This window comes from Bidens hawaiensis, unplaced genomic scaffold (genome assembly GCF_021521415.1).
Source record: "Bidens hawaiensis isolate Kalapana, Puna unplaced genomic scaffold, B.hawaiensis_p1.1 tig00046077_1, whole genome shotgun sequence".
In the NCBI taxonomy this organism is placed as follows: domain Eukaryota; kingdom Viridiplantae; phylum Streptophyta; class Magnoliopsida; order Asterales; family Asteraceae; genus Bidens; species Bidens hawaiensis.
The window spans coordinates 20516-40939 of record NW_027498199.1 but is presented as its reverse complement, the minus strand read 5'-3'; the positions used below and the strand labels follow the sequence as shown (position 1 = coordinate 40939).

At 32.4% G+C, this 20424-nt stretch overlaps 1 pseudogene across 1 annotated transcript; it reads left to right on the top strand.

Moving 5' to 3' along the window:
- Nucleotides 1-12649: 12649 nt before the first annotated feature.
- On the top strand, nt 12650-14747 carry LOC143596102 (mitogen-activated protein kinase 7-like; annotated as a pseudogene). The gene is made up of 2 exons (XR_013146648.1): nt 12650-13159; nt 14025-14747. The product of XR_013146648.1 is annotated as a mitogen-activated protein kinase 7-like (transcript).
- The last annotated feature ends 5677 nt before the right edge of the window (nt 14748-20424 follow it).

The window sequence follows — 20424 nt, the reverse complement described above, 5'->3', positions numbered from 1 at the left end:
TTTTCTTGGACACCCATGTGGTACATCCAAGATCCATGTACTTAAGATCTTGGAGTTTTAGATTATATGAATTGGTGTTATAAATTCGTTTTTTATAGGTCTTGTTGCAAGCAAATCTATTTTGATATCATGTTATTTGAGCTTGATTTAAGCTTCTTCTAAGTTAAGTTTTACATGAGTTCGGGCACAAAGATCACCTTATGTATATCATTATCAAGTTCGAGCTTACAAGTGTTAACTAGAGTTTTAGAGCCTTATGCGTTTGACTTGAGTTCTTTGAGCGATGTGCCTTAATAGAATTAAAATTTGAATTTCTCAAACTTCTTGAGAATTAAAAAATGTAATCTTAATCTTATGTGAATTGTGATTAATATATTAAACTTGGTGTCTTAACTTGACTTGTGCACACAAAAAGAACAAAAATGGCTGAAAATCAAGCATCGTAGTTTTTTTCTTTCAGGCTTTGTTTTTAATGAGAAAAATTATGTAGAGGTTTTTGGTTTCCTCACTATAGTAAACCAAACGAAAAACCTAACAATATAACCAAAATTATATAAAAGCATATTTTTTTCATTGTTTTTTTATTATGCAACATTTAAACGTGTGCTACAAAACCTTCGAGCTGCGACGGGTACTTGAAAAGGAAAAAAAAGCATTATATCTATATATATATATATATATATATAATGAATTGGTTAATATGTAAGTTAAAAATAATTAAGACATACAAAATAAATTAGAAAGAAATACAAAAAAAAAATAATAAAAAATTATTAAGATGCGGGTGGCATTTAATTTAAAATAAACTAAAAAGAAAAAGATAATAAGCTATGTGTAGTGGAGGGGCTACAAAATGAGTCGTTTTGCGTCATGTGGCGTCCAGTTAGCAAAGAAATGAGTTTTTGTTTTTGGGGTGTAATGGTGTTGTAGCCCCATATATATATACATACATATCAATGTTGCAAAAGTCGCTAGGCGGGGCTTAGGCGGCCGCCCCCCTTGGAGAGAGTACTCGGAGTACTCGGGGAGTACTCGGAGAGTACTCGGACATAGTAAATATAAAGAAAATTAATATTTGGTTATTATATATATGTCAAATATCTTTAGTTTACTAATATTTATAACAAAATAGGTGAATATTAATATAAATAAAAGAAATACATTTTTAAATTTAAAATATTCTAAAAATTACTAACCATTAATTAAAAAAAATGATATTTGTTCTTTAATATTATTAATATAACAATTATGTTTTATTTTTTTGAGTCAAAATCGGTCCAAGTTCCCCGATAGGATGTGATTCTGGCTGAGGTTGGCCACATTTGACCGATTCTTAGTAACTAGGCGGATTTACTGAAACTCACCTCGGTGACATACCTTGTAGCGAGTACTCGGAGAGTACTCGGCCTTGTAATCCTACTTTTATAACATTGATACATATATACATACAGGGGATGGTTCAAGAGATAAATGATATTATTGCAAGAAATGTAAGATATGAATATGGACCACTAGTTTTGTTTTAAGTTTTAAATTCTTAAAGCTAAATAAAGAAACTATTAATTATTCTTTTTCTTCAATTAATATAACTAATAAATCATAATACTTATTTATTTAATTAATATAACTAATTAAGTTATTATAATTAGAAAATATTAAGAACTCATTTATTTTTATAACTTACTTTTTGTTTCTTGAATTTTTATCCTACACAAGTATAATTTATTTATACATTAAAATTTCATTATCAATAAATTATACACGCACACGAAAACATATAACCTACACACAAAAAACATATAACACCTACACACGAAAATTTTATCTTACACAAATACAATTTATTCATACATTAATTTCTTTTCAAAACGAATTTCTTCAAACTCAACATATCAATATCCATCAACACGTAGTTACATTGTGATAAATAATATAAAAAACTATATATCTTACACATGGTTGCATTAAATGTCAATATAAAATATACAACCTACACAAAACATATAACCTACACTTGTTTAAAGAATAAGAAAACATATAGCTCACATACGAAAAACATATGATCTACGCATGTGTAGGGTATGTGTATCTTTGTGTAGTTTATATAATTGTTAATGTCGAATTACATATGTAAGTTATATACTTTTTGTATGTTGTACGTTTTTATTGCTCAAAACAAGTGTAGGTTATATAACTTTGTGTAGGTTGTATATTTATTGAACTTAAATACGTTGATATATGCTAATATATTGAGTGAAAATTATTTTTTTAATATAAATAAATAGTATTATATGAATAAATTGTATTTATGTTGAATAAAAAAAATAAAACTAAAGTAGTGTTTTTATCTTTTTAATTATTATAATTAAATTAGTTAGATATATTAATTAGAGATATTTATTATGGTTATATTAATTGTATTAATTGGAGAGAGAGAGTTCATTTATTGTTGCATTTACATCTTTTTTATTTATTTTTAAATATTTAAAAACCTAAAATAAAACTAGTGGCTTATATTCATTTATCTCATTTCTTGCAATAATTTGATTTCTTTCTTGAACTTAAACCTATACATATATATATATATATATATATATATATATATATATCTCACACATACCTATATATAATAATATCAAACATAAACACATTGCAGGATGATAAAAGTGTATCATCTTGGTTAAACCTCCACTTAACTTGGTTTAATAATTAATTGGTAAACATATGAGATAAACTTGCTATGGTGATTAAACGTGGGAATAATATCTAATTTCTAAGTCATGTTATTTCATGAGACAAACATTTGTAGCCCCCCCCCCCCACCCACCACCCCCCCCCCCCGCATTTCGCTCTCAAAATCGCCTACGGGGGCGGTGTTCGCGCCTCAATTCGCCCCATTTCGCCCAAACTATTCGTCCGTTACGCATAGTCTAAAAAACTGACTGTCGTTTAAGTAATTTGAAGGAATATTTCTAAATAGGGAAATCACTCTTTACCCCTAACTCGTAAGTGTTGGATTAATTTTAATTTAGATTAGTTTTGTACACGCTACATTGAAGTTGTGCATAGTGTGCTTGGTTATGGGTTAACTTCGTTATGATATGTTGATTTGAACACTAAATTAAACAACAATAATAATATGTCAACATAGCAAAAAGTAGTGGTATTCATATAGCTTATAATAAAAAAAATTAACATATTTGAAAAAAGATATACATGTTTATAACAGTATTGACACTCGTATACAATAATACAATAGAGGAACTCGTATAGCTTACGGTTAAAATACATATTTTAAATAACAAACGCGTTATTGGCATGAAATTTTTTTTAATAAAAATAGCATATTTAAAAAACAAACAGTACTAGGACTAAACACAAAAATAACTTATTATATGTTCAAAATTGTATTGACAATAGCATAACTTATAAATTAAAAAAATAAACAAAATAAATAAATAACTGATGATATGGCAAAGGACAATTCTACCACGTAGCCTGATAGGAGGAGATATGTTTGTCAACGACGATGTGTTTTAACATCTACCTAGGTAACAAAACCACCACGCACCGACGACGAAATTCTGTGAATTTGGTTGGTAGCATTTAAGTTCGTAATGGCAACGACATTAAATCCAAATAAATAAATATGTGAACGTCCAAAACAAAATCGTCACAGGTACAACTTATGATCATAATGACACAAATTCTGTTAGTATCGGTTAGTTTTGTTACGGTACTAGCAATGAACCAACAAAAAATACATATCTATAAAATCATTAAAATTATATAAACAAAAAGCTAATAAATAGCCGAAGTACTACTCATTCAACTGATTCGGGTATACCAGTTGAATTAATATATTGTTGTTGAGCTTGAAATTGGGGTCTGGGCCAGTTGTTTTTGTTAAAGTTTGAGTCAGCTCTCGTTTCATTTTTAAGCTAAAATAAAATTCATAACTAATGGTTAGGTACTTAGGTTAGTTAGATTAACTGTCTCTTAACCACTGGTTATGGCCATGGGTCAATTTAAACCAATTTCCGTTAATAGGGTATACTATTTAAAATGAGAGTCAGGGTACAGGCAATATTTCTAATAGAAAATGACAAAACACAAAGCTCATTATACAAAAAGCTAATAAATAACCGAACTACTAGTCATTCAACTGATTCGAGTCTCTCTCTTGAATTTTCAATTGTTTTAATTATGAGTAGGATTATTATATAGAAAAAATATCTCATCCAGGTTTTAATGCAGTGGCCTTTGGGCGGCGGGTATTTCGAGAACAAAAGATGGTGAGCTTGGGCTACCATGCGTTGTTAGCAACCACGAACGTATGGAATAGATAAAAAAAAACCCAATTGGGTTGCATTGGTAGCAGGGTTTTTTTTGTTGGTTGTTTGAAAAAAAAATAGATAAAAGGGTCCAAAACCCATTGGGTTGCATTGGTAGCAGGGTTTTTTTTGTTGGTTGTTTGAAAAAAAAAATAGATAAAAGGGTCCAAAACCACTATCGGTGCAAATCCTTTGTGGTGAAGGGGTTTGCTGAGGTTACTAGGCCTCTTTAGCCCAATACTTCAATATTCCGGCCCAGTTATTTCGGCTTGTCCATTGAATGCAATGATTTCATTTTTTTATTTGACTAATTTGGTCAACTGACTGGTCTGAGAACCAATTTGGAACAGATTCATAAATACATAACGTCCTGTGACAATCGAGATGGTACTTTTATTTTAGATCACCCAGATTATTGATTTTCAGGAATGTAATTGTATTCAAGGACATCGTAACGGTTTAGCGTTTAAGTTCGTATTTAAACTTTAACGCATATATTGAAGAATTATCGTAATATTATTTATTAACTTTGGGTTTACGTGCTTAAAGAGGACGGGACACCTATATGGGTAAGGTGTATGGCTTCCAAACCACGTGACAACACTGCCGTCACCGTATATGGATAGGGTGCATGGTTTCATTTCATGACAAAAGTTTGCCACATAAAATTGATTTCATGACGAAGATTAAAGAATTAAAATGAATTAAGAATTAATTTGTTATACATTCGGGTAGGTCTTGCCAGTAATTTTGTAGAGCAATAAGCACGGTTAAAACTACCAATGTCCACAACACTTTAATATGTTGCAAGCCGATATTTTAGTTTCTTTAAATTTAATTTAATATTTTTTTACTGCAAACGAAACATTCAAATGTGTTACTGGCTAAATTCATTACATCGGGATACACTCGTTTTCCGATCCGGGAAAAAACCCACACTTAAGGCTAACGCCCGTGAACACTCGCCCGAAGGCACGATAGTGCGGTAAGATAAAAACATGTTCAGTTCAAGAATCCAACTAGTAAAACCACATATTCGTCTAGTCTCTCATCATCACACTGGTGTCTCTGAAACTAAATGTTGTGAGTATGAATCGAACCTAGGTCACATTAAATATCAAGTCTTTTTCTTACCGCTACACCATTAGATCATCGACAACTGACAACTAGAGACGTAATTAGCGTTTATGGACAGTAATTAATTAATTTAATAAAGCTGAAATATATTTTTTTGTAAAGTTTATCTATATATTAATGTAAAGTTAATTGTTAACCGGGAAATTAAATTACCTGTCTATTTATGTCTTGATATACAATAACTTTATATTAATTTATGTCTTCATGTATATTAACTTTAAAAATAATAATATTTTATATAAGGACAATAATTCATTGGGGACGTAAACCTGTAACTTTGTGTTTAGGACAAAGTATATGCCCACACGAAACTAGAGGTGTTCAAAAAAACCGGTTACGGAACTGGTTTGGCCGGTTCAACCGGAAACCGGTTTTTTAAAAACCGGTTTTTTTAAAAACCGGTTTGACCGGTTTACGTAACCGGTTTACGTATCGGTTATACGTTTTGGAGCCAAAACCGGTTTTATAACCGGTTATAAAAAAAACCGGTTTTTTTAAATAACCGGTTATTAAAAAACCGGTTAACCGGTTTTTAAAATAACCGGTTTATTACCGTTATAAAAAAAACCGGTTAACCGGTTTTTTAATAACCGGTTAACCGGTTAAACCGGTTTTCGAACGTTACCAAACGGCTTTATAGCCGTTTTTTTTTTTTTTTTGACCGTTTTTTAGCCGTTTTTTTTTTGTTTTTTTACCATTTTACCCCCACAAACATCTATATATAGTTTAGGTTGGGTATTGGTTAGATCACACTTGATTATACAACTCCAAACGCTCTAAACGTTTATTTCATACGCGATTATACAACTCCAAACGCTCTTCTTTCGTAGTCGTTTATTTCATACTCGAGTATACCACTCTTAATTCGTAGTCGATTATCATGGCCTCCCAAAGTGCTGCTTCATCGGTCAACATGGGTGCCTCGAACACGGGAGAAACCGTCGTTCGGGTCATCCCCACGAAACGAAACCAAGATATTTGGCAACATTTCGACCTATGCGAAATGTCTAACGGAACCCAAAAAGCTAGATGCAAACATTGTTTGAAGTTTTATAACAAAGAAGCAAACTCCAGTTTAAGAGCTCATGTAGAAAAGCCCTCTTGCAAGGTCTTGAAGGACGAATCCGGAAGTAGTTCGCAGCCGGAGATGACGAATCAAGGAACGGTGTTTACGTACGACCTTGAAGCGGTACGTCAACAGTTTGGCAACTTTGTGATTCAACAATCACTTCCTTTCAACCACTTCGACAACCCTCAATTCACGGAGATGATGCAAAAGTATGTTCAACCACGCTACCAACACGTAAGTCGTTCGACCCTTATAAGAGATTGTCTTAAAGCATGGAAAAACGCTAAGTCCGAACTAATTTCATACTTTTCAAACTTACAAACTGGTGTGAACTTAACAACGGATGTGTGGTCGGTACCTAATGGTTCGCCCGACTCATACATTTGTGTGACGGCTCATTGGGTTGACCCCCGGTCGTGGCAAATGATGAAACGAACCGTTGCGTTTCAATTGTTTGATTACCCGCACACGGGTAGAAATATTTTTAAACTCTTGGATAAAGTCATTCGACAATACAAGATTGAAGATAAAATCTTTTCAATATCGTTTGATAACGCGTCCAACAATACGGCCGCGGTTGGCCATTTAAAATTAAAGTATAAACCTATCTGTGATGGAGCGTTTTTTCATAGCCGATGCATTGCACATATTATCAACTTGGCCGTGCAAGATGGGTTAAACGTGATCGAAACGCAAAGAAACAATTTTAAAAGAATGTTACGAGATGTTTTTAGCAACAATTCAACATTTTCAAGATACAAAAAATTTTGTGAAGAAGCTAACTGTCAATGGTTGGGGCCTAATTGGGATTGTCCAACAAGATGGAACTCGACTTGTGAAATGTTTGAGAAAGCCATCCAACAAAAACAATCGTTAATTGCGTTTCATCAAATTTTGTCAAATAGGGGTAAATGTGCACCGTACGATCCTAGAAACTGGTTATTGATTGAGATCGTTACGGAGGTTCTTCAAATTTTTAAATCTTGCACAACTAGTTTATCCGGGGTTTACTATCCAACAAGCCCCATTGCTTTACCAAAAATTGCTGTCATGTGCACAAAGTTGACTGAAATTCATTGTAGGGGTGCACCTTATTTTGATATGGGTGCAAAAATGAAAGAAAAATTTAGAAAATATTTTCAACAACTACCCGCTGTTTTGACCTGTGCGGCTGTGTTAAACCCTTGCATCAATGTTGGTGGTGTTGAAGCTTTAATAGAAAAAATTTGTGATGAGCTAGAGTTAAACGACGATCAAAACCCCCATTATAACCAAACTTTAAAGAATGCTTTCAACACCACCTTGGCAAACATGTATGATGTTTACCTTACAAAACACGGGTCGTCTTCCCAAATTCATGACTCGTTAAGAGCTGTTGCCCAATCCCAATCCCAAACCGACCTTGAAATGGGGATGTACTACATGATTTGGGAAGACGCCGGTAAACGTCAAAGGGTAAACACCCCAAGCAGTGAACTTGGAAGGTATGGTGGTACCAACTTTGTGAAACACATGACTCCGGATGAATTTAGAAGTCTTGATTTGCTGGCTTGGTGGAGAGGTAAGGAGGATGAGTTTCCGATCCTCGCCGCCATGGCCAAAGATTTACTAACGGTCCAAGCTTCCACGGTAGCTTCGGAGTCTGCTTTTTCTGTTTCTGGCAGGGTTATATCGATTAGGAGGACTCGACTCACTCCACCAGCTGTAGAGATGTCGATTTGCTACAAGGATTACTTGGACTCTTTAGATAGGGCACAACATCAACGCTCACTCGAGGGGGAAATGGAGTATGAGGCGGCCTTGTATGAAGACGAGGTCAATCAAGGACACACTCAACCAATGACCGATGAAGAAGCCGCGTACGACGATTACCTAAGGAATAGCTCGGGATCGGGTAGCGAAGAAAATGAGTAACAAACATCAACTTGTTAATGTAATCGTGTCTAAGCATTCTTTAATGTTTGTATTTTTGAGTTACGAATATGCGATAACGATTTAATGTTTGTATTTTTAATGTAAAAGCTATAAATGAAAGTTATGTGTTTTTAATCTTCCAAGCAAAGAATGCTAACAACGAAACCCTAAACCCTAAAGCAAAAAAAAAAAAAAAAAAAAAAAAAAAAAAAAAAAAAAAAACCGGTTAGACCGGTTATTAAAAACCGGTTATAAAAAAACCGGTTTAATAACCGGTTCTAACCGGTTTCTAAACCGGTCCAAACCGGTTTGGCCGGTTAGAGTTTTCATTGATAAAAACCGGTTAATAACCGGTCCGGTTATTAACCGAACCGGTTTTTTTCTGGATAAAAAAAACCGGTCCGGTTAATAACCGAACCGGTTTTTTCAAAAAAACCGATTTGTGCACCTCTACACGAAACTAACTAGCTACCCCATTACTTTTCTTTTACACGTCCATGTTTCAAATAATCATATTTAGACCCCAGTAATTTACTGTAGACCCTTTTTACCTAAACTTTCATGCATCCAAACCTAACAAGTTTTTGGACATACTGCAAATATGATACTTTTTAATTTAAGATTTTTAAAACTCTACTTGACTATGATATTTGTATTTACTTGTTCAATATGATATGTTTTTTCATAGGAGTTCTTTTATTTTAATTTACCAATCTTTTGAAACATAGCATATAATTAAAGGTTTTCTCAAACCTTTGTTCGAAAGCCAAGTGAAGCATGATCTTGAGACTGTAATTTCTTACCAATATCTAATATCAATTCTTTTTAGAAGACAAAAAAAAACTTTAATAAATTTTGTTGACACTAAGGTTGATCATCATGACTTGGTTATATTAGAATGTAATGGGTTCAAGCTAAATATAAAAACATAATAACGGTGAGAATCAAATCGATGTAAACCAATTTGATTTCAGCTTAATACTAATTTAACCGACAAAAGATAACGTCTTAGTTCTTTTACGATTTAACTGCGGTCTTGCCCAAGAACTAAACTAAAAGGTATGGGCAGACCTACAAGTTGCAAGAAACGCTCTATGATGATATGTTAAGTTGCAAGAAATACGGTTGCATGACGTGGCTTAGCGGTTGCACCATAAATGCTAGACAACTTTTATATAGGGATGTCATAACATGTCGGGAACGACACGATAAGACACGATGACCTGTAATGCTAAACACGAACACGACACGATAACTAATCGTCTCATTTTTTTTCAAACACGAACAAGAACCTGTTTAGTAACAGGTTAACCCGTTAAGACCTGTTAAGGGACATGTTTAAAGACACAATAAATAATACATGTGTAACGAAACCAAAATTTTCAAAACGAACATAAAAGTCTTAATTAATAGATGATTCATAACATATTTGAAACAAAAAACCACAAATCCATAGCATGCTAGAAACAAAAGACAACAAATACATAACATATATAAATCAAGAAACCATATATGCAAATCATAACATCCATAAAAATATAATATCGGGTTCTGACGGCATTAGTGAAATATCGTTTGTAAGTACGACTTTAGGTTTAAGAATATGTTATGATTTATGTTCAAAATGGAACTCCAAAAAAGTGGGAAACTGGGGAACTCCATTTCCAGCCCTTAATCAATTCCCTACATACTTATGGTGCACCTTCAGTCACTTACATCACATTATTTTTGTAGGAAAAAATCCCTAAAAAATCAAAATATAAATAAAAAATACTAAGAAATAAAAAAATCAACAAAAAACCAAAATGTTTATCTAGCATCCCCGGTCCCAAGAAAAAAACCTTCAAAAATATCGAAAAATTTATTAAAAAATATAAAAAAAAGTAAAAAAAAAAACAAAAACAAAATATTTAGCATCCCCGTTCAAAAAAAAAAACTCAAACTTAGTTTAGCATTCGGGTTTAGTTTATCTTTTAGCGGGTTTAGATTTTTAGCTTGCCCGGGGGGGGGGGCAAACACTTTTCATTAACATTTTACACGTAAAACAAAATCTCATTAGCATTTTACATGTAAAACAATAGTTCATAAAGATTTTACATTTAAAATAACACTCTTAATTAACATTTTACATGTAAAACAATAAATCTCATTAACGTTTTACATCTAAAACAACAGTTTTTTAAGATTTTACATGTAAAAATTAATATTTTACATATAAAATAACACTTTTCATTAACATTTTTACACATAAAGCAACAAATCGTATTAATATTTAACATGTAAAACAAAAGTTCTTTAAGATTTTACATGTAAAAATTAATATTATGCATAAATAATAACACTTTTCATTAACATTTTACACGTAAAACAGAAAAATCTCATTAACATTTTACTAGTAAAACAACAGTACTTTAAGATTTTACATATAAAAATTTAATATTTTACATGTAAAATAATATTTTTCATTAACATTTTACATGTAAAATAACAAATCTCATTTAAATTTTAAATGTAAAAAACACGTTTTGTTATAATTTTAATGCATACTCAACATTATATATATATATATAAAAAGCAACCTACGGTTATTTCACGAAATTTAGTGTTCATGAACATTTTCAAATTATATTTTTACGCATGTACAAGATAATATGAGTTTCAATGTGGCAGTTATAATATATTTATGCAATTTTTTTTCCTGCTATCTTTCCATCGTCATGTGTACAAGAAAAGCTCCCCCTAAAAAAGCATAACCTTCAACCCGAAAAACCTAAACTCTCTAAAATCCTATCTCTAAAAGCTAAACTAAACCCGAAGCTAAACTGAGATTTTTTTTAGAACGGGGGATGCTATATATTTTTTTGGTTATTTTACTTTTTTCGTTTTTTTAATATTTTTTTAATTAAAAAATTGATTTTTTTTTATTTTTTTTAACTAGGGATGCTAGATAAATATTTGGTTACTAACAACTTAACAGGTCTTTAACTTGTTAAGACACGAATTAAAACATGTCTTAAACATGTTGAACTGTTTAAGACACGAAACCTATTAAGCTCAAACCAAAACTTGTTAAAACATGTGTCGTGTTAATATGTCCGTGTTATAAATTGACAACACTACTTTTATACGAAACATTGTTTGAAGATATATGCTTAGATTTGAAATATGTTGAAACCAGATTATCCGATACTCTTGAAACAAGTCCTTAATTCAGGGGTTTAGATGTAAGTTATATGTTTAAAATTCGGAAAAGATTTTGCAAGCCCATATATTAAATAAGTTGGGTATGTGCATGAACTTGAGGATTTGATATTTGATTCCAAGAAATAATTAGGTTTGTTTCAAATTTCTTCGCACTTTCATCTGATCATCATTATTATAATAATAATAATCCCTCCAACCCTAATTTCTCGAGGATTGAAGATTTAAGAAGATTAATCAGTTGCAAGTAAGTATTGATTCTTTTTAATATATTTACACTAGACCAAGAACACATGTACTTTATTTTGTTTAGTTGGGTTTATATCATTCGAATGTTCGCAAGGTTTTGATAAACTAATCGGTTGAAATTGTAAGTGGGTTTTCATGTTTTTTTTGAATCCTTGATAAAATATGTTCTTGATTTCATATGGTTTTGTTAATTGAAGTGAATTACATATTTTCTTGAATTCAACTGTCTATTTTCAATATTTCACTTGTTCTGTTAATTGGGTTGGGTTGGGTTGGCGGGTTGAATTGTTGAGCCAAAATACGACCCTTATTTTTTATTCGGGGTCAAAAACATCAATTCTAACCCGTACACACTTATAATATATTGTGTAACCCGAAGATGGCCCGTTTAACTCGTTGATCTAAATGTGTCAAACGGGTTGGTTGGTGGGTGATAACAAAATTATAAATCTGTTAGTCGAGTTTGTGGGTTGTGGGTTGTGGGTTGAATATGTCATATATGGGTTAGCGGGTTAACTTCATGTTAACCCGAACATGGCTTGTTTAAATAAACAAGCCAATCTGAACATGATACGTTTAAATAAAGAGGTGTACGACCCGTTTAAAAAAAAATTATATACGCCAACCCAAAACCTACATATTTTTCATATCATATTCGGGTTGTATTTTGGTCGTGTCTGAAATTATCTCCCATAATTTTGATACATTATTGCTTGAAATTCAAGCAGGTATTTGCGGATTATACATTTATTTCCTCAAACTCAAGTTAAATTCATAAAATCTGTTACAATGTACCATAATCTAACATATTATTTGCTTGAATGAACAGAGACATGGCAACATACATCGAACCGCCAAACGGCTTCAGACGACCGGGAAAACATTATTACGCGATGTGGCAAACAATATTTGAAATCGACACCAAATACATACCAATCAAACCGATAGGTAAAGGTGCATATGGTGTCGTCTGTTCTTCAGTCAACCGTGAAACAAACGAAAAAGTTGCTATCAAGAAGATTAAGGATGTGTTTGGTAACCCAACCGATGCAATAAGAACGTTGCGAGAGTTGAAACTGCTTCGACATATCAGGCACGAAATGTGATTGGGTTGAAGGATGTTATGTTCCCGATTTCTAGGAATGGTTTTAAGGATGTGTATCTTGTTTATGAGTTGATGGATACTGATCTTCATCATATTATTAAGTCTCCACAGTCATTATCAAATGATCATTGCCAGTTCTTCTTGTATCAGGTATGTCATAAGTTTTCCTCTATATTATGAATCAAAGAAGTAAAAATATAATTAAAAAGGAAACATGTCAAATGAATTAAACTTGGCTCGCAGTGTATATATAATACATAAAACCTCATTTTTCTTTTCCAAAATTAGAATATTATTGAATGATGCAACTTTGTAATACTATATAACATACTCTAATTTATAAAAATAATAATAATAATAACAATAATAATAATAATAATAATAATAATAATAATAATAATAATAAATCAACTTTTTGACTGAATAAAACTGCCAATTTGACTAGGGCTGTTCAAAAAACTCGTGGCCTACTCTAATAAAGCTAGAAAAAAACTCGCTCGAAATTGGATTGTTGGTAAACAAGCTGAGTAGAGCTGAACCTGAGCCAAGGTAAGCTCAGCTTGTTGGCTAGATCGTTAAGCTCGTTTAGCTGGCTTGTTGGCTCGTTTATACTAAAGCGCAAGTTTTAATATATAAAAATTATATCCCAGAAGTATAACACAATATGCACTGTATATATAGGAATTATGAAGTCATTTGTTTAAATAATTGTGATTGTAAAAAATATAATATTTTGGTTTATATGTATATTAAGATGTGTATATAATTCTTTTTAACGAGCTGACTTGACGTGCCGCAAGATAGCTCTAGCTTAACAATGTAAACAAGTTGAGCCTGAGCCCAACCTGACATAGCTTGGCTCAGCTCGTTTACAGCCCTGGTTTTGAGCTGAACCTGGGATAACCGGTTAACCAACCCGTCTATTTTGTTACCTGCATGCTTTCCTCTTTTTTTTTTTTTTTTTTTTTTTTTTTTTGCTGAACAATTAGTGACTTTGTTGTTTTTTTTAAACCAGCTGCTTCTAGGTCTAAGATACCTTCACTCTGCTAATGTGCTACACCGCGACCTAAAGCCCGGAAACCTCTTAATCAACGCGAACTGTGAGCTCAAAATATGTGATTTCGGGCTGGCAAGAACGAGCCAAGGCAATGAACAATTCATGACTGAATACGTTGTCACACGTTGGTACCGAGCACCAGAGCTTCTGCTATGTTGTGACAACTATGGAACCTCAACAGACGTCTGGTCAGTCGGCTGCATCTTTGCTGAAATCCTAGGCCGAAGACCGCTCTTCCCAGGAACCGATTGTCTCAATCAGCTAACACTAATAATCAACATTCTTGGCAGTCAAAGCGATCATAATCTTGGATTTGTTGATAATGTGAAAGGAAGGCAGTTTATTAAAGCGCTACCGCTTACTAGAGGGGTGAACCTTTCATATTTGTACCCGATGGCGGATCCTCTGGCTTTGGACTTGCTAAAAAGGATGCTTGTTTTTGACCCGACGAAGAGGATAACAGTGACAGAGGCGTTGCAACACCCGTATATGGAGGGCTTGTTTGATCCAAGTATGAACCCGCCTGCGAGTAAGCCGATTAATTTGGATATTGATGAGAATATGAGTGAAGATGTTATCAGGGAGGAGATGTTGAGGGAAATGTTGCATTATCATCCTGAAGCTATTGCATATCCAAGGATGCTTCATAGATAGCCTTTATTATTTGTTTACTTAAGTTGCCAATTTTGTTTCACATTTGATGTAACTTGTAGCATTTACAATGCTTTTATTTGTAATTTGGATGCTAAACTCTTTATGAAGCAAGTTTTTTCTAATCATTTTATAAAGGGTTTAAAAATCATTAGCGCAAATAAATCGAACGCTTAGTGAGTCGTTCGGCATAAATTTGTTTATGTTTGATTATGTAGTAAACAAACATAAGCAAAACATTATGTTCGTTTAACACATGTGTCATTCGGTTTCGTTTGTTTATGCGTATTCATTTACATTTGTTGATTGTATGTGTATTCATTTACATTTGTTGATGTTTATTTATTTATGTTCGTTTACATGTACATTCAAATTTGTGTATTTGTTGGTAATACCAATTTTCCAATCATATATGAGCATGATCAAGCTTTAGAACCAACCCTTTGGTAACATAATAAATAATTAAAAAAAGCTAAAATGTTTTATCCGTAGACCTCGTTTAAAAAAAACTCGAGAAATGAGCCGAAACTAAAAAAAATCGACGAAAACGAAACCAGAACCGAACCCATCCAAGTGCGAAAACTCGTGTCGGCTCGAAACCTGTTCCGAGCCAATACCTGAACCAAACTCGAACCTGCCACATACCTGTCCGACCCGAACCTGCCACATACCTTAGGACACTAACCCATATAAATTTGTCAATTTATTTTGACCCAAAAATAACAATTTGGAATTTCAAGTGACCCATTTTGATTTTTTTAGTGAAAATAGCTAACAGAAACCAACCCATATATCCCATATTTTCAGTTTATTTTTGTTCACCATATAGTTGGTTTGTCGAGCCTTTTCAGTAAGAGAAATACATACTAGTTTGGTCGCTTCCTGTTTTAAATTTTAATGTATCACAACACCACACTTGCACTAGTAGTCCCTTTAAAGAATATTAAACCGAAATATTTGTATTACTCGAAAAGTATATATTATAATACTTTTCATTGGCAACCTTACTATATATAATAATATCACACTCTTCTCTTTGTCACATGAGTGTCACTAAAACATATAGTCCGATCACTAATATATACATGGTGGTTCTTTCTGGTGTACCATCATGATCATGTCTCTGGTAATCAGCGAAGCCTTCTTATCCGGTTTCACAATAAACTCCACCACCCTTCGTTGTCGCACCCATTTTCTTCGGTCTTTCTTGGTGGTCTTTCTCTATTGGTTTTATGTTTGTTGAATAATGAAAACCCCGTGAAGTATAATATACTGTTGATCCGCTATATATAGGAGTACAATGAGATAAATATAAGAAAACGTAATCAAATACAATCTGCTAATTATAATAAAAATATAATACAGAAACTCTAATAATATATTCTATAATATTCTCTAATAATGTCTTCTCGTGAAAACTAACAAAATTTAAGGGGAAAGTTAATGTACAAATGAAATTAACGTGTTAAACGTAAGAATCAAATAGAGTAATTATAAATACAGTAGAGTAATTATGTAATTATATCATGAAGTAATTACATAATTACTCTATGATATAATTACATAATTACTCTACTTGATTCTTACGTTTGGCACGTTAATTTCAATTATGTAATTACATCATAGAGTAATTATGTAATTACTTCATGATGTAATTACATAATTACTCTACTGTATTTATAATTACTCTATTTGATTCTTACGTTTGGCACGTTAATTTCATTTGTACAATAACTTTCCTATATATATATATATATTCAGTACTTGTTAAGTTTTTTTTCACCACAGCTACATTTTGGATATTTGATCAACATGGCAGCTTGTGGTCATCAACATTCTTTGATTCAGCCTTGAGGAAGCGAAGAAGAATGATATCGAACAGGGAATCCGCTAGGAGATCGAGGGTACGCAAAAAGAAACATGTGGGTGATCTAGTGTTGCAAGTAAGTCAACTCGTGAGTGACAACTGACAACAAATACATGGCCATCAACTTGAAAGATATGACTCAAATGTTCCATAATTTGGATATGATTAAAAATCCGAGATGTTAGGACGACGACGATGATGCTGGGGATAAGCCCATCACACGAAAAATCCGAGATGTTACGACATACGAATTTTTCGTATTTGTATTCGTTTATGTTTACCCGACTCGGGAATGTAATTCGGAACTTTCATATAAATAAAAACTTGTATTTATGAGTATTTAATTTTGTTTAATTTATTTTTTATCCTCGTATATTCAGACTCGTCAAACAATTCTATTTAAATATATGAATTACTTCAATAAAATCAGTAGCTTAAACAATCTTGAGAATTTTTATTAATTAAAGTGTCAAACTCGGGTTTAAGCGAATGTAAATCCACTCGATCTTAGTATTAAACCAAGTTTGGTTCCAACACACCACAAACTTAGAAATTTAAATAATATAAAATGAAAATAAGTTAAAAATGTTAGGAAATATTTTTGGTGATTTGAACAATGGACTAGCTCGTTAAAACGAGAAGTTCGACTTTTACTCGGTTTTAACCCGAAACTTGGATTAAAATGAAAATTATTTAAAAAGTATATTTTTTAAAAGATTACTAATAAAAAACAAAAACAAACATAACAAAAGAAATAAAAGAAAAGAAAATACAACAAAATGACAACAACAAAAAAATAAAATAATAAAAAAGACAACAAAATGACAATAAAAACCATATTTTCTAAAACACCCCACCAATCCGTCACTGATTGCACAATCCGTGACTGATTGGGTGGGTATTTTGGAAACACCACATGACATGGTGCATGTAGCAAACCCCTAGAAATAAGGTGATAGTTCTGGATTGACAAGTGCATATGTACTACTCATGAGTATCCTCTATCCCCTTATAACCGAGAGGCGTTCTAAGGCATGACTTCAATTTTACCAGGTTTTGCTACGAGACGAGTCCTGTTCTTTCAGGAGATTATACATGATGAATTTATGATGAATTTGTTTTGACAAATTGATAATTTTTTGAGTGGTGTATTATTAGTTCAAGTTGTATAACGTTTCATTTACACCTATCGTATGTATATGTGATTGCAAATTGTTAAAAGTCTATTTGGCATTGCAAAGTAAAGCTATAGCATAATAATGATTAATCTATTGTTAAATCAATAATATAGTTATTTTTACATTTCTCATGTTAAGAGCCGTTTGTGTTTAATCATGGCCCAAAATAAAATGCCACCGAAATCTCTAAAGAGAATGTCATTGTTTATATTGTTACTTCAAAAACAAGTTGTATACTTTAAACATTTCTAAATATAACTATTCAATAACTTGGCCATAAATCCGACTGAATTCTTTTCATATGTTAAAGTGTTTTTCGTAAATACTGAGAACGTATGCAAAGCTATTTTACAAAACATATTTTTTTATGTAGCAACTTTCATAATCAATTAAGTACAAAATACGTATAAGGTATACACTAAATTTTAACTTATTGAAATTTATTATTTAATACTATTTTATGTTATATACTAAATTTATATATACGATTTAGATGTTTATCTGATAAATCAACTGATTTTTTAATTATTATTTGTTATTACACAATAAAAATTTTTATGTCACTTATAATATATTCTTTTATAAATTAAATTACTTTAATGAATCAATAATTTATAAATTGTAAGTTGACGTTGATACAAAAGACTAAACCAACGTTCTAATTGATAAATGGACACCGACGTGTACGCCCGTTATTCATCGTAGTAAGTCAAATGATTATGACTAGGATGTAAACTCGCCCATTGACAAATGAAATTTAACGACTTTTTCGTATATCTATTTGTGAGTTTAATATGTGTTCGGTGTCAACCTTCAGTCCTCCGGTGTGGTTTTACGTCACTTAATTGAGTTTTATCTAACTGAAAGTTGCTAATTGTTATCTAAAATTATATATTGGAGACTGAAATAACATCGGTAACTAATCAAAATCGAATAATGTTGCTAAAAACCATAAATATGTCACATAAAACAACTTCTTAGATCGAGGTGATCTCTGTAGCGATTTAACCATTGGCAACGTCAATATCCGTTTTCTTAGTTCTATCACTAATCATTCAGTTCATGATGGTGAAAAGTTAAGTGGATCATGAGCGGTGCTATCATGGTTAAAAAGATGTTAAGAGTATAACCAAGTACAAGATGTCCGAGATTGATGTAAATCATGTAAATGTAAAACTTTCAAGTATTTCTTTGCTTTGTAAGCAAATAAATTAATGTCATTAGAGAGTTTTCTCCACCCGGCTTCTCATGCTCTATAAGTTGGTGGGGGTAGTTTGTACATTCCTAGCTCATTGTGTCTTCTTTGTGAGGGATCCATTATATGTCGCTTATCGTTTTATTGAATGTGAAACGGACAAATGGTAAAAGTGTGGGTTTTGCGGTTTGGGATTGCTTCGAATATCACTTTAAATTGTTTGTGTTCACTTTCAGATTAAAGTGTTTTAATGGTATTCTCAGTATCTTTAATCGTATATAGTTAAAAAGAGAAAGCAAGAACATGATTGTTTTCTATTTTGAAAACATGTACCTAAAACTTATCAAGACGGTATTTTAAACACACGTACAAAACAACTTTTTTATATAGGTAGGGAACTGACACAATGTTTTGTTGAAATGACATGGCGTTTGTGAAAGAGTAAGTCAATTAACAGTTAAAACGTAGATAATATTAGGTAACATCAACGATAACTCTGTCTATGGTTAAATTCTACAGCATCTAATATGTAACTTGGTTACTAGTAATTATCACCCGAGATGCTTATATTGCATCTTCATATACTAGGGTTGCCCGCAATTGTTGCGACTCACAGTTACTATTTCTGGTTAGTACTATTAATACCACTAATTTGGTTTGAGTCCAAAATTAACCCATGGGCACTCCAAATTCCCATAGCATCATCTTGATCGCTGATCGAAGTTAACAAGTATGTTAACAATGACCATGCAGCTATGCTAAAGATTTTCGGTATTCCATAAATGGTCGAAATCTAATTATAAATAAATTTTCACGTACTATCGCATCAAGACGAGGTGGGGACTGGACTCTGGAGTTTCCCGCTCATGGACATACTGCAAGACACGATCAAGACAACAAGAGTACCTTATATACCGAGTGTTTTGAAACCACACATTTTTATCTTCCCATCAGTGTATTTTGCTTAAGCCTTATACAATATTATAGAGTTCATATTTCTGAATTAAACCCCTTGGGTCTTCGCAAAGTATACACTATGATGAATTCTGGTATTGTTGTCGTATAAACAAGCCTACCCTTATTCATTTGAGCATTTGTTTCAACATGCTAGTCATGATAAATCTAGTAAGGCATCTGCAACTTCATCAAGGGACCCTACTAGGGAGGACATGTAGTTGCCTACCACCACCGGAACAATATGTCAATATCCCAAATACACCGTTGCTACGCCTGCTACCGAACCTTATAATTTGAGGAAAAGAAAACCGAATGCTGGTTTTGTTTCCAAAACTTAGGTAAAAATTACCAGAAGCAAATAAACGTTGCCAAGCACATAGAGTTCGCCAGTTCGGGTTCTAGGTAGGAATGAGTTTGGTACCAACGGTACCGATCAGTATCGGTCCTGAATTTCTCAATCTCGATTTTCTTAAAAACTTGATACCGGTAAATGTTTTGTTTGGTACCAGT